The following is a 12,876-nucleotide window of genomic DNA, read 5'->3' as shown; positions in this document are numbered from 1 at the left end:
GCTATTGGCGAGTGTCTGGGAAGCATCTAATTCGAAGACTTGCCATCACAATTTTGATGATATACAGCGGTGTTTCCCAAAGTGTGGTACGCGTACCCCCAGGGGTACCGGAGCAGTTTACCGGGGGTACGCGTTCTCATGCGAAATATCTTACAACAAACGAAAATTTCAAAAACACTTTTTAAAAACAAAGCTAGCCATGAAAATTTACGATTACGTACTTTTCTATTGCCTATTTTTGGCTGAGTTAACCATTAATAATTAGTGGTGTCAACAGCCAGTTGTGATTTTCAACTTTTGTAAAAAAAAATTTTAATAAAAAATTGCATTCATTTTTTTATGAGTGGTACACAGCGTTACGAAAAATTTAGAAAGGGTACACGTAAGTCGTAAGTTGGGAAACACTGATATACAGAGACAAATGGCACCCCTGCTTCGGTAGCACGACGACCTGCGAGCGAAGTCGAGCACTTTTGATTTATTTTATTCCCGTTGTTGAACAGCCTACACAGCTATTGGGTTTACGACTACTAACGTTCAACTCCGCAGCCTTGCAATTTTGAACCCAATCCAGAAGACAAGGGAACTCCTGGATCTAGTACTGGGAGAAATTTGCCTTCGTGGAGGACTTTTTGATGGAACTAACACGAATTTGGGTTACAAAGAGAGGAGGACCACGAGAACCTCCCACGGTTAGTCTGACTATAAGGAAACTCTAACCCATGATCCGTCTACCACTGAGGACATTTCAAGTCAGCACTGTGGTTGGTGCAAGCCGGATGCGGAATTCGTAACGACCCACCATGGCTGGGATTCGAATCCGGTTCTCCTCATTGGAAGGCGAACGCTCTGGTAGAACAGTTTAACGAGGAGCAATACCGCTCATGCTCGGTCCCTTCGCAGGCTGATCAAAGTGGTCACCATACTAACAACAGACAGTGGGACATGACTTCGATGATCTGCTGGGAACCGTGTCTTAACAATAAGTTCAGCGCGAGACATTTTCAAATAATAGAACAACAAAACATGTATGTATGAGTACAAACGATATAGATAATTTCGGTTCGACCAGTTACTTCACAACCCAGAATTGATCTGAATCTTCATCGATGTTTGAGCCCTCAACGCACTCAGGCAGACAATATTATTTCAAAAATTCAGCTTAATCTAACTTCAAGATGCTTAAAAATTATACATAAAAAAACTTCATTAATTTAAGTTAAAATACATACAATAATACTAAAAAAATGGAAAACAATTAAGTACGTTATCATCAAGCGACAAAAAAATCCGTACTTTTTTTTCCATTTATTGTTTTTACAAATTTATTTTAATTTTATAAGAAATAAGTTTAGAGATGTTTTTTAAAAGAAGAAGGCTCAGTAATTTTTCACCACTCAATTGCTACCTAATAAAAAGAAAAGATCTATGCAAAATATTCTGTAAATGCTGTAATAATCTTTCAGCACCCGTTGCTTTGCTGGTGGTTCCTTGGGATAGGATTTAGAACTTTTTATTCAGGAAATTTCAGCACTGATGACAGTGCTAAAATTGGTTTTTATAGTGCTTATAGAGTGCACCCATTAATTATATATTAAAGTAAGCTCCTATAAGCACTTAAAAAGCTCTTAACTATTGGAAAATTAGATAATTAGATTAAAAGTTGTGCATTGAGAATTGTTTTTTATTTAGTTAATTCATCAACTATTTTATAAGTTCTCAAAGAATTTATTGCATGCATAATCACATGTCTTTGAAGTGAAAATAGCTGAACCTCAAATTCACAACTCTTGCTCAGAAGAATAAAAAAAAAATCATAATTTTTTATTTAATATTAATTTAACCTTTTAAATGAAATAAAAACACTTCTTCTTCGGATAAGTATTCCATGTTTTGGATAGATTTTTTAATAGCATTCCTGTTTCAATTCCTACTATTAGTTAACACTCTCCCTATATACCTTGTTCAAATGTTCAATCGTTCATAAAATACTTTTTATTCATCCACTCAAGTTCAAATACATTTTTTTAGAGTTGTAGTGCATGACACTTGATGTTAATACAGTTTTTTCAAACTTTAATTCACTCATTAAATAGGAATGCGCAAAAAACGAAATGGAACTGTCTGATTGGCTAAGCGTTAGTCAATCTATCTATATTATATAAAACGCTAATACGTGCGTATGTATGTATGTATGTATGTATGTATGTATCAATAAAACCGATGATATTTCTTTTCTCGCGCTGGCAACAGTTTTCATTTTTAATTGATTGGATTCGGCGCGCAAGAGCACGTAGTGAGCATCATATGGCTGATCCATGTTATATAAAACGCTAATACGTTTTAATTGATAGGCTTCGGCGCGCAAGAGCACGTAGTGAGCATATCATATGTCTAATCGGGTGAATTCTCACCAAATTATCAAAAAAATTCTTACAAAATTATCTTCATCGAAGCCGATGGTTTACATCCGGCGTTCAGTACTATTTCATATTGTTTTACAACATATGGTTTTAGCCCTCTGGCGGGAAAGACTTTAAAACAAAACTTACAAAAGTTATTTTTCTCAACAACTGAAATTTAGAATAGTGTGATTAAGAAAAATATGTGAACTGTTTGCAATTTCAAATTAATATTGAAATGCACAGGTTCAGAATTTTCTACAGTTAAAGTTTTCGGAACTTCAGTGTTCAAAAAAGTATACAAAAGCTAGACGTTAAGAACGTATCCAATGCGCGAGCAAAGCGAGCATCGGATTGCGAAGCAATCCGAAATGAACTGCGAAAGCAGTTCCGGGGGTTGGCGAACGCCAGCGAGCAGGGGGTGAAGCCTCCTAGTTTCGTTTAAAATTTTATTAAAAGCGATTCAATTTGTCACACATTTTAAAAATAACATCAGTGGTAATTTCTAACTGATAGCTCTATTTGAACAAAAAAATTTTTATAAATTCCGCACATTTAAATATTTAATTATTTTATATTCGCTGTGTCAGATACATTCAATAAAGAACATGACGTGGCAGCACGCGTGGTTCACATAATGCTAGAATATATACTTCCATAGTTGATGATACCCCGCGCCTTTTTTTTCAATTCCAACGGTTAGTTCACACTCTTCCTATATATATTAATAAAGTAGGAATTGACATTAATTTATTTTCAAGTCAATTATTATTACTTGTTATTTTGTAAATTTAAACTTCAAATTGTTATGCTCTTAGTAACACATAATTCTATTTCAAACTGCGATTAGATGTATGACGATTCAATATAAAAAAATAAAGAACAAAAATAGAGTATGTTTATTGGCAGGCAGAGAATCAAAATTAAAGAATATAAAGCGACAATTTGCGAAAATCAGTTAGTGAATATGAATAGAAAGCTATTAAAAGCTATCTAAAATATCATATCTTTCGAAAGATGATCACTTTTCTCAAGGACCAGAAAAAATAGTTAATTTTTTTTATTAAAACTGATGATTCGTAATTTAATTTAAAGTTTCAATGATTAGATCATAAACAAGTAATATTAAAAAAAAATGTAAGTCAATTCCTACTTAAGTCAACAAGGAAAAATTTCATTTTAGTTATTTTTTATTAAATAATTTTAAAAACATTTCCCATATAAAACTAAAATTAATTAATTAGATTTAATGAATGGATCAATATTTGAAAAAACTGTATTAACATCAAGTATCTACCACTACAAGGAAATAGGACATTACTCAGAATATAAAACAAACTTCAGAGCGAAAATAAAAACAATTTTCTGAAACACTTACCAAAGTATGGTAAACATTACAACTATCTAAAATAATAATAAAAAAAAATTTAAAAAACAAAAGGGAAATAAAAGAACTCTCAGAATTTCATAAAATAATTCCATATTATTTGAATATCGAATATATTTTAAATATTATTTATTATAATCTAATATCAGTCAAATAAATATTATTTTTCCATCAAGACGTCCGATTTTTTTAAAGAAAAAAAATAATGATAATACCCTATTAGAAATATATATTTTATTTAAATTTGATCAAAACAAGTGATATAAAAAATTTTTTTAAAGTCAATTCCTTCTTAGGTTAACAAAGAAAATGTCTGTTTTACTTTCTTTTTATTAAATAATTAAAAATGTTTTATTCTCTATAAAACTAATATTAATTTATTAAATATAATGAATGAATTAATATTTGAAAAAACTGTATAAACATCAAGTGTTATCCACTATAAGTTTAAAAAAATGTATTTGAATTTGACTGGATGAATAAAAAGCATTTTATTAACGATTGAAAATTTGAACAAGTTATAGGGAGAGTGTAAACTAATAATAGGAATTGAAAAAGGAATGCTATTAAAAAATCTATCCAAAATATGGAATACTTATCAAAAGAAGAAATGTTTTTATTTGATTTAAAAGGTTAAATTAATAAATTAATATTAAATAAAAAATTATGATTTTTTTTTATTCTTCTGAGCAAGAGTTGTGAATTTGAGGTTCAGCTATTTTCACTTCAAAGACATGTGATTATGCATGTGATAAATTCTTTGAGAACTTATAAAATAGTTGATGGGTTAACTAAATAAAAAACAATTCTCAATGCACAACTTTTAATCTAATTATCTGATTTTCCAATAGTTAAGAGCTTTTAAGTGCTTATAGGAGCTTACTTTAATATGTAATTAATGGGTGCACTCAATAAGCACTATAAAAATCAATTTCAGCACTGCCATCAGTGCTGAAATTTGCTGAATAAAAAGTTCTAAATCCTATCCCAAGAATATTTTGCATAGATCTTTTTTTTTATTAAGTAGCAATTGAGTAGTGAAAAATTATCGAGCTTTCTTTTAAAAAACATCTCTAAACTTATAAAATTAAAATAAATTTGTATAAACAATAAATAGAACAAAAAGTACAGATTTTTTGTCGCTTGATGATAACGTACTTAATTGTTTTCCATTTTTTTAGTATTATTGTATGTATTTTAACTTAAATTAATGAAGTTTTTTTTTATGTATAATTTTTAAGCATCTTGAAGTTAGATTAAGCTGAATTTTTGAAATAATATTGTCTGCCTGAGTGCGATGAGGGCTCAAACATCGATGAAGATTCAGATTAATTCTGGGTTGTGAAGTAACTGGTCGAACCGAAATTATCTATATCGTTTGTGCTCACACATACATATTTTGTTGTTCTATTATTTGAAAATGTCTCGCACTGAACTTATTGTTAAGACACGGTTCCCAGCAGATCATCGAAGTCAAGTCCTACTGTCTGTTGTTAGTATGGTGATCACTTTGATCAGCCTGCGAAGGGACCGAGCATGAGCGGTATTGCTCCTCGTTAAACTGTTCTACCAGTGTTCTACCTACCGCCTAGTAAGAATTGAGAAAAAAAAAGGCGCGTGGTATCAGATAACTATAAAAGTATAAATTTGGTTACGTGGACCACAACCACGTAATGTTCTTTAATGAATTTATCTGACACAACGAATATAATATAGTTAAATATTTAAATGCGCTCAATAAACTATTTCTTTGTTCAAATAGAGCTATAAGTTAGAAATTATCACTGATGTTATCTAGAAAATATGTGAAAAACTGAATAGCTTAGAGTAAAATTTAAAACAATGACCAACGCTTAACCCATCAGAAAATTCCATTTCGTTTTTCGTTCATCCCTATTTAATGAATGAATTAATATTTGAAAAAAATGTATTTGATTTTGAGTGGATGAATAAAAAGTATTTTATTAACCATTGAATATTTGAACAAGATACAGGAAGAGTGTGAACTAATAGTAGGATTGGAATGATGCTATCTTAAGTGTCCCATTGTGAAGAAGAGTTCATTCGAAAATCCACTCACATATTTTCCTGATGCACGCCACTTTGATTGTGTCAAACGGGAAATTATTGATCCTTAAATGTGAGCTCATTTCACTATAAATATCAGATATTATGATATTCGCCTATGGAAATGCCGTTAAAATAGATCGCATATATTCGTATCAGAAATAAGGATTTAATCACGCGTGTACCAATAAATAAGTACTTGATCTGCATATTTGACAATAGAGATTCTCGAAAAGCAGCCAAATGAAGAGAGATTTATTTTCTACTGATTAGTCTATTTTAAATCTATATTTTGTTTTTTAAAAAAAACTTAATTTTATTTTGTTCTATTTTTGCGTATTTCTATTCAAACTTTTGATTTGCGATACGATAGGAAAAAATTGACTTCGGACAATCGTCGTTGATCAGGCGACAAAATTTTTTGGGTCGGAATTTTGATGGAACTTACCCGCACTTGCATTACATGGAGCGGAAAACCACGAAAACCTCCCAAGATTAGCCTGAAGGCAAAGAGTTCAGTGCAAGCTGGATGAGGATTCGTATCGACCAGCCATCACTGGGAATCAAACCCGGTTCACATCATTGAAAGGCGTACGCTCAATGCCTTCGCAGCTCAAATAAGCAGTTTGGACTTATTTGAATCAGTTATGATTTTTTAAATCTGTAACTATATTTATATCTAATTAATAATCCAATGCTTATTTAATATTTATATCTAATTAATAATCCAATGCTTATTTAATATTTATATCTAATTAATAATCCAATGCTTATTTAATATTTATATCTAATTAATAATCCAATGCTTATTTAATATTTATATCTAATTAATAATCCAATGCTTATTTAATATTTATATCAAATTAATAATCCAATGCTTATTTAATATTTATATCTAATTAATAATCCAATGCTTATTTAATATTTCGCTCAATTTGAATAAATTGTTTATGTAAAATTCTAACGAAATAACGATGTAGTGGATGCAACTTGATGTTCATACAGTTTTTCCAAATTAATTAAATTTAATTAAATTTAATTAATTAATTTCACATAGATAGATAGATGAATAGAGATATATAGATAGATATAGATAAGAGGAATAGACAACAAAAAATAAAAGCTTATTTGATTATTTGATAAAGAGTTACTCTTTTGGTAGTTTGGCGAATTCAATAATTTTTCTTTCATAGAGGAAATCAAATAAAATAAGTATTTTCTACCAAATGTAGGGACATGAGTTAACTTTCAATCAAGTAATTTAAAAATTGGAACTCCATAACCTAAAAGTCTAGTTAGAAGCCATAAAAATGCGAGTGAAATTATATTAACAGATACGTTTTAACTATTGAGTTTATGCAATAAAAAATTAATGTCAGCAAATAACAAAAAATTACAAACAAAATAGGTCACGTATGCATAAAATAAAACATTTTTATAGGTATTTCCTTAGGAAACTGCGACGACTTGATAAAGTGTTATGTGCATCCATCGATTTCTTTACGAAAATATATACTCAATCAATTCCTTATAAAATGTGAGCAGTTTTCTGAAATATCTGATTCAACTAATAAAAGTAAAAAAATGTTTCTTACTATTTTCCGTTTTTGACCACACTCCTTCGGATTTTGTGAAACCGTTAATTATTTCCATTAAAAATCTTTATTATTGCAAATGAAGAGGAAGAGGGTTGTAGGCAATTGAGGTTATTAAAACTAACGTGATCAGAATGCTAAAGTGTCATTTCTACTTCCTTAAAGTCATACAATTTCGACGCAGGGGCGGAACTGTGATAAAACGATAAATATCCCTTTGTCTGAAACAAGACTATTTTTGACACAATATTCCTCTCTCTCTCTCTCTCTCTCTCTATATATATATATATATATATATATATATATATATATATATATATATATATATATATATATATATATATATATCTGTACATATTGGAAAATTCGTAAGCGTCGCTGATATGGGGGTGTTCAATTTTACGTTACATTTTGCTCTGCAGTGCTTAAACTATAAGACTTGAAAACATGAAATTAAAATGTGTTTGGAAAAATGTAAAGTGAGTACGATGAAGTAAAAAAATAACACAATATATGAAGTTCAAAAATTATTAAATGTTAAACATTTTAACAAACATTTTGAACATATTTTAAAAAAAGAGCGTCAAAAAGACTATAGTAGGTCCGGGATAGCCTGGTTGGTAGGGGGCTAGGCTCACGTTCTTGAGAACGGAAGTTCGAATCCAGCAGGCCGAAAACTCCTCGTGTAGTAAATAGTGACTGGTGCACGTTAAATATGTCGAGTCCCAAGGTCCTTCATGCTCCCTTAACAAATTATACCTCTGGGGTTACTGGATTGGAGATTGTTTGCTCTCTAGTTTAGGTCAAAATTACAATCTGTGGATAAATGAATGGGTCCGCCCTATAAACGGGTGTGTCGTATGGGTGTGGTAGAAGTCGAATTCTTGGCTATAGATGGCGCCACTGGTAAAGAAGAACAATGACTCCCAGTTCATTAATGGCGTGCGATAACAACAACAACTATAGTATGTCGCGCAATCAATTCTGATGAAGAAGAAAAAAATTAGTGGTTGGAGAAAAAAAATACTACAAAGCCTTTCCTGGAAAATTTAATAAACACTTGTGACGAGTCTGGTAACGTGAAATTATCTAAAGACTAGAGTTTTCTTGACGAAAAATTAAGATTTTATCTAATTTTACGATTCTAAATATCTAATTTTACGAAGATTTTTTTTCCTTCCTATTAAGTGTGTACAGAGCGAAAAAATGATCCGATTTTCACGTTCGAGGGTCTCATCATAAACTTGATAATTAATTAGCGCAGGTGATAATTTGTGCTACAAAATCAAACACAAAAATATAGTTAACCATTTTAACACACATTTTTTTCCAATCGTTTTCTAAACCTCAAAATATGGAACCACAATCTGGAAAATGTGCTTGCTCAGGGGAAGCGTTGAGAGTTAGAACCCCTCAATGTCTTAAGTTTTCAAAAACGAATTTTAAACAGAATTTGATATCTCAAACGGTTTTGTTGCAATTTGGTATTTCGCCATAAAAAATTACATTCTTAAAAATTTCAAATAAAGTAAAATAAAAAATAATAAACAACTATGAAAATTATTTTTTACATGGAATTCTTTGATTAACTGAATTTTATATTGGGTGCAACAATTTTTCGATTGGCTTAAAAATTTCTCAAGATATGACGAATTGCGCAAAGAGTAAAATCTACATATAAGGACCAAATTTTTCACCACTCTTTAGACCAAGCCACTGGGACCATATTTCTCAGATTTCAGCCCCCCCCCCCATTATAATGAGGGTCAGAAATCCAAGTTTGCCAGCCAAACAAAAAAATATGCTAATTTTTTTTCTAGAAAAAATGTTAAATAGTAAAAAATAAGCTTGAAAATTATTGATATAAATGAACCGAATTTTTTAAAAATTATTAGCTTAAATCAAAAAAATTTTTTACAGTATAAGTATTATTTTTTATGATGTTATTTCTTTAAAAAAAGTCTTTTTTAAAAGTAAAATAATATATTTCGAAATAAACTTAAGATAATAGCCTAAAAGTGTATAAAAGTGCTATGAAATTTTTAAATAATTTTTCATTCACTCTATTCAAAATAATTAGCTGTTATATAAACATATTACAATGATACTCCTATAGTTTTATGCTTTTTTAAAGACTTTAAAAACTTATTAAATGTGTATAGTTACAAGACATCAATAATGTAAGAAACACTTGCTCTGCCACGAGCAACTTAAAATTATTTTTTCAGCAATGTTTTCTGATCTAAATTATTAGAATTGACAAAAATTCTGTCTAATGGGATACCTGCGAGTGACTTAATGTGGGTATCTCTATCCTGATGCGTTGTTGAAACGTGTCATTTGTTTTCGTTAGCAACTGTTCTTTCCACTCTTTTTCGAGTAAGCCAAGCCAGTCAAGTATTAATTCTCTTAAATGGTACGTTCTAAGATTTTTTTCACAAAGATTCTTTCACAAAGATTTCAATTATTTCACTATATATTTACAGAAAGACAGGCACGAAGCCATGCAAAACATGAACAGACTTAGTATGCATCAAAGTTGCCAGGTGCAGAAAACAAAAATATATCACGGTTGCAATAAAATACATAAATCTAAGTTAAATAAAAGAAGTCGACGAGAAAGAACGATATTCGATGTGTGATACTGCTCTGTATACAATTAACTTATTGTTAATTTACATTCTAACTTATGTAGAATAACTTAGCTCAATTTCAATACGCCATTTTGCTGATAAAGATCAGCTGACGTCATAGGTCACATGTGTGGGAAGTCACATCTTCCTAAAGTGCAAGCACCCAATTCACAAATGCCTGCCTTTAAAATTCCTGAAGAGGTTGAGCATGGACAAAAATATATACAGTAGGGAACCGATTATCCGGAACGATCGGGACCATCGCTATTCCGGATAACTGATTTTTCCGTTTTCTGAATCACTACAAAAAGCCGTTTTTCTTATTGTTAAACCCAACTAAAAAAAAATATTAGGAAATAATCTTAAAAAGAGGAAAAAACGATGAAATAATACAGTAATGATTATTTCTAAAATGATGGTATGGTAAACATCTTTCAAAAAAGAAAAAAAATGTAAAATCTTATGAGGGAAATTTTTTTTTTTTAAAAAATGGTGGGAAAATTCATCGGATTTCGTTCCGGTTTTTTGGTATTCCGGTTTTCTGATTTCCGGATAACGGGTTCTGTACTGTATATGTTTTTATTTATTCAGTGATCAAATTGCAACAAATAAATAATCATTTTAACAAATTTAATAGTAAATATTAACTATTTTAGTTATAATAAAGGTTTCAAAAAATATTAATAATACATTGCATTAAATTCGTCGTTTATGTGTCTTAAAAAAAATCAAACAAAATCTGATTTGAATAAAACGAGAAACTATTTAAACCAAATAAATCTGATTTTTTATCTATTTATTTATTCAATCCTTCTTTTCTCGTATTTTTAAGAGGGTGATAATCCAGCGTGTGGTTTGATTGCTTTAAAGTAATAATAATAAAAACAGGTATTTCTAAAAATAGCGATGCTGTAGAGAGATCGATTAATATTTTCTTAATCGTAATCAAATCGAGAGAAATGAACCAGATTTAATACCTTTCTCTTCCTCCAGTAAATGACACATCGTCGACCTCTTTATCTGCTTTTCATTTATCTTCTTTTTTTATTCCTTTCAACTGTAGAGTCATGCAGATAAAACAAGCACTATTTAAAAAAAAAAATATTTTTTTAATCAATTTCTTTTGAAGCATTTCAACAAAGAAAATTTTCATTTTAATTATTTTTTTATTATTAAGCATAAATACATGTTAATAAAAAATATTATTCTTACCAGGGGTCTGTTTAGAAGAAATTTGGGTCCGTTATGGACCTTTCACAAATTTGTTTATCTTCATTATTGTCTTGTTAATCGAATAAACCCTTTCCAGGGGAGCGGGGGGAAAGAAAGACAGATGTAAACGAACTAAGTTTTGTCTTCGGCAGACGCTTCTTCCTTTATTCGTCGGAAATGAATATTCTGCTTTCAGCAGTACATGCTAAAAACTAAATATTTGTATGTTGCATCTCTAATTTAGTAGCAGCAATTGCTGTTTATTTTTTAAAATTTAATTTCTTATTATTATAATTTTACAGTGTTGAGCATAATCTTGTATCTCTTTACAATTTAAAAACTCCTTGAAAAAATTCTTTCCAATAACAGGACCCTATTTGCACAAATTCACAAAAGCAGGACCCTGGTTGAAAGAATTTGACTTAACGCTTATTTTATATTCACAAATTACGAGTAATTTCTTCACAATTTTACAAAAACAGGACCTTTCACAAAATGTCTGGACAAACCTCTGCTTACAGAAAAAATATTATTCTTACAAATATCATGACAAAAAGTAATACAGAAAATTGAAACTGTAACTGTAGTCATATATAATTTTCCAAACTAAAATTCAAATTTTCATTTTATTGAAAACGACATTTTAATTTAAACTGTGTCTTGTAGTCATTTTCTAAATTAAAATTAAAATTTTTATCGTATTTAAAACATCACATATTAAATCACCATATTAAATTTATTCAATCATTAAAATATTAATATCAACTTACAAAAGGGATTTGATATTTTGATTCATCATATAATTAACATATCAAATTCATTTAAATCAACATATTTATCAATCATATCAAATTTTAAATTTTTTAAATCAACATATTAAATTTATATCAAAATAGCATTATTATTTTATTCTTGCAAGTATCACTATAAAAAATGAAAGGAATAATTTAAACTGCGTCTTGTAGTCATAAATAATTTTCTAAATGAAAATTCTAATTTTTATCGCATTTAAAACATTACATATTAAATCACCGTGTTAAATTTATTAAATATTAACACATAAAATGGATTTGATATGTTGATTCATCATCATATGTTGTGACATTTCACAACATATCAACATATTGTAACATCATATCACAGCATATAAAATTCATTTAAATCAACTAATTTAAATTTTAAAACAACATCATATGATATTTTAAATTTTTCAAATCAACATATTATATTTATATCGAAATGACATTATTTTTGCAGATATCAACACAAAAAATATAATATGGATCATTAAAACTTTGCCTGTTATTGCAAAAATTGCTAAAAACCTTTTCAAGAAGTTTTTAAATTGTAAATAGATACAAGATTCTGCTCAACAGTTGCTGCTACTAAATTAGAGATGAAACATACAAATATTTGGTATTTAGCCTATACTGCTCAACACAGAATATTCATTTGCGACAAATAATGGAAACAAAATCACTCGCATTTTTAATAACTTCAACTGACATATTTTAACTAACACAACTTAGCAATGCATCACTTTTAATGTGTTACACATTAAGTAAACTTAAATAATTCTT

The sequence above is a fragment of the Parasteatoda tepidariorum genome, chromosome 3, assembly GCF_982258835.1.
Source record: "Parasteatoda tepidariorum strain Cologne lab strain chromosome 3, Ptep-v5.0, whole genome shotgun sequence".
Lineage (NCBI taxonomy): Eukaryota > Metazoa > Arthropoda > Arachnida > Araneae > Theridiidae > Parasteatoda > Parasteatoda tepidariorum.
This window is presented reverse-complemented; position numbering follows the sequence as displayed.